Source organism: Octopus bimaculoides, chromosome 17 (genome assembly GCF_001194135.2).
Source record: "Octopus bimaculoides isolate UCB-OBI-ISO-001 chromosome 17, ASM119413v2, whole genome shotgun sequence".
In the NCBI taxonomy this organism is placed as follows: Eukaryota; Metazoa; Mollusca; class Cephalopoda; order Octopoda; family Octopodidae; genus Octopus; species Octopus bimaculoides.
The window spans coordinates 47,761,720-47,765,852 of record NC_068997.1 but is presented as its reverse complement, the minus strand read 5'-3'; the positions used below and the strand labels follow the sequence as shown (position 1 = coordinate 47,765,852).

The 4,133-nt window shown below is 36.2% G+C and overlaps 1 protein-coding gene across 4 annotated transcripts in view; it reads left to right on the top strand.

The window, feature by feature from the left end:
- LOC106881175 (unconventional myosin-XV) overlaps window positions 1–4,133 on the top strand; it is a 324,434-nt gene that overhangs the window by 101,802 nt on the left and 218,499 nt on the right. The window lies entirely within an intron of this gene.

Genomic DNA, 4,133 nt, shown 5'->3' with positions numbered 1-4,133 from the left:
TAAAAGACACCATTTCGAGCGTGGCCGTTTTCGTGCGGGTGACACGTAAAAGCACCCACTACACTCTCTGAGTGGTTGGCGTTAGGAAGGGCATCCAGCTGTAGAAACTCTGCCAAATCAGACTGGAGCCTGGTGTTGCCATCCGGTTTCACCAGTCCTCAGTCAAATCGTCCAACCCATGCTAGCATGGAAAGCGGACGTTAAACGATGATGATGATGACCACTACCACCAACAACTGGGTGAATAAGGGGGACTTCTATGTGGTCAGTCCATCTGCTAGGAATAACAGCTAAATCTCTCTCAAATTACACTTCTCCATCTGAAATAAACAATTGTACATTGAACAGTTGTCCGTGATATACATAAAGACAGGATGATCATGGCTGGAATGATTTTTGATCACGTGTCTGCTTCATCATAACCAGCTTAGATTTAAACAACATGGCCACTAATATCAACCACAACTTTAATAACAAAAATAATCACATATAATGGAAAACAACTGTTTTTAGTTTCATGAAAGTTCAAAAGTTGGGTAGTCAGTCCCATCTAGCCTAAAGGTAACTTTGATTAATTTCCTTCAGGGATTTATATTATTATATATAAAAAAAAATATGTATATATATTTGATTTGTTGCACTAGTTTAAAATCCAAGTGAATCCAGCCATGAAATTATCAAGTTAATTATGTAAATAATTTGACTCACAAACAAACAATAATTAGCCTGCAAAAAGTGGCAGATGGAGATATCACAATGTGATATCATGTATAAAATTGACTTTTATGGTGGGAATGTATTGTAGAAGACTCTTTTCCTGTAAAGTTGCTGGCATTAGGAAGGGCGTCCAACCATAAAAACTATGCCAAGCGGGCCTCGCCAGAAAAAGCTCCCAGTCTGCTCTATAGTGTAGTTGGCATTATGAAGGGCATCCAGTCACAAGAATTCATGCCAAAGCAGACCTCACTGGTGCTGGTGCCATGTAAAAAGCACCCAGTCCACTCTGTAAAGTGGCTGTTGTTAGGAAGGACATCCTGCCATTACAAACCAGGCCAAAGCAGACAGTGGAGCTTGGTGCAGTCCTCTGGCTTGCCAGCTCCTGTCAGACTGTCCAACCCATGCCAGCATGAAAGACAGGTGTTCAATAATGATGATATGATGACAGAGTATCAAGGTTTACTGTATTTATTTATGAGGCTCTTTTTCACTTTGCTTCCTTTTGTTTACAGTTTCAGTTTTTAAAAAAGTCAGAGACGTGACTGATGTATGAGGTTAAGTAAACTTGTGCAAGAAATTTCAATGTTATATAACCTATTGCAAATGGGAATAGTCACATTAAGTAACCGCATTTTTTAATGTTTGAAAGCTAAACCAGAAAATGTCGTTCAGTCTTTGATCTTTTGAGCTTGTTGGCTGAACTGCAAACATCAAAGAAGAGGGTAGTGGCTGGAATTATTCAATTGTTGCATTTTTCAATGAATTTAGATACAATGGTTGCATACTAGAGCTTCCATGTTACTCTTGTGTTCGTGTTAGTCAGTTCCAAGCACCTTTTATACCTTTTCATCACTGGAGAATTGCATCACTCCAAACTAACACAAGAATGGTTTCTCCTGCTTCTATATTCTTGTCAGTGCAACAGCAATGAATTTTATGGGTGAGGAGTGAATGCTGAGGAAGAAAGTTAACAGTGATGAGAAGGAGTGAAAGTCAAGGTCAAAAATAAAAAGTTTGGGGAATTTTATTAGGAATTGTCTGTTAGGTTGTAAGTGTGGTAAGGAAATATTTAAATCAATATTCATCATTACTTAATGGTTCAACCAGAACTGGCAAGCTGCACCAGGTTTCATTTGGTTGATTTAGCATAGTTTCTAACACCAACCACTTCACAGAGTGAACTGGGTGCTTTTTTATGTGGCACCCAACACCAGTGCTTTATATGTGGCACCAGCACCAGTGCTTTTTACATAGCATCAGCATGGGAAAATATTTCATGCCAAACATTGTTATTACAGGTGTAAAGAGAAAATGTTCATATGTTGCTGTTTTCAGTTTTGAAGCTGTGAACTTTACAGAAGTCAGTGGTTACAGGGCTCTTGAGAGGGAGTTTTCTGTATCAGAGAAAGCTGTGAGCAATGGAAGAATGCTGTAAGAATTCTTACTGAAAATGCCAGAGACAGTAAAAGCATGTAGTGAGAAGTAGACTCTATTGCTATCTATGGAAAAAGAATGGTAATATAGAACAACTAAAAGAAGTTATATACTCTGCTACAGATAAGCTTGAAGGCTACTAAGATGTTTACAAATCCATTATCGAAAGCTCCCAACGAATGAATTAATTATTTTATGGAAAGACAAGGGCTTGGTCTGCATCAAAAAACTAACATATCTCATAAATTACAATTAAATGATACTAATAAGTACTAATAACACTAGCAAATTCATTTCACACCTTTATTTTGAAACAAAGAAAACAGTTATCAACTTCAACAGGTTAGAAATATGGATGAAACTCCTATGTTTTTTTTTTATCTCTTTAGAAACAATATAGTTTACTTGAGAGAAAAACTGTTGATGTGAAGACCACAGAACATAAAGAGGTACATTTAAATGTGGTGCTTGTGTTTAATACAGATGAGACTAAGCTTATGCCAATTGTAATTTTTAAGGGAAAGGAATCAACAAAAAGGAGAGAAATGCTACCTGGGGTTTTGATTCACAAGTGTAAAATAAACAACCAGGGTACTTTCAAATGAAGAAATCACCCCTAGTATGAGAATATTTCTATGAACACAAGAGACAATGAGAAGGTCAACTCACTGAATACAACCCAAGGCAGCTTCACATCTTTGCTACTATCTTTGAATGGGATAAACCATCAGAAGAAAGGATATGTCAGATGTAGATGACCTTGCAGTCTTCTGACCTGAAGGAACTGATCAAAGGTGATGACCTCAAGAAGCGAAGCTTGTCTCTTGTAACATTATGGTTGAAGAATGTGTCAGAGGGTATTTCAAATGAGATTGTGATAGATAATTTTCTGGAGATAGGAATATCAAATAATATAGATGAGTCTTCATCATCATCAACCATCAAAGATAACTATTTGTGAACTGATGGCCATGACAGCCAACAACTTGAAGAAGAAACAGAAAATATCCATATTATAAGATGTAGACAAAAGTTGACACATTAAGAATAGGAAGACCTTTTTGACATCAGTGATGATATTGATGAGTCTGTCTTTGATCTCTCTCAAACTTTTATTTAAGTTGTAATTAATACTGTGTTATTAATTGATAATTCCATAATTATGCTTAACCTTAAAATGTCCTTTGATGAGTTCTTTTATTTAATTCACTTCAATAACTTCTTTGATCTTATAATATACTTTGCAATCAAATATTGCATACAGTGATGTCTATCCCGTAATCATGATTGTAATTTCTATTTTGTCAATAAATGACAACCCATTTAATTACGTAACTCCACTATTTAAAATAGACATAATCCGTGCTGATGAAGGGAAATAACCTCGAAATCGCGATACACAGATATTGTTTTGAGCTGAGTGGGGGTGCTAGATTCCTTGTTTGAAAATATAAGGACACAGATCATGTCATATAGCCAGCTGGTGACGATGTCTCCTGGGGCTAAATTACAGCAACATTCATCCTAAACCAGGACTGCCATGTTATGTTGGCAAAGTATCTTTATTCCATAATTTGTAAAGCCCTCATTTCCAATCATCTATAAAAACATGTTTGGCCATAGGAAATATCACCTTACTTAAAAACAAGTAAGGGTAAATGACACAAAGGGCATCTAGCCACAGAAAATTTACCTCAATGAATTCCATCTGACCCATATAATTTCAGCTGGCAGTTTAGCTTAATTGATAGCGTACTCAGCCGATATCTGAGAGATGAATGTTCAAGTCCCATAGCTGTATGCTGACAACTTTTTCCATCATACAAGGCTAAATTACCTATTCTTTGAGCTGTTTTCACAGCTAGACTGCATTCAAAATATTACCTTTTTGTCTGTATGATACGATACACATCCAACGCTTCCAAAAACAAAAAAATGTTTGTTTACAAATGTTGTTGCAAAAAAAAAAAAAAAAAAATTCA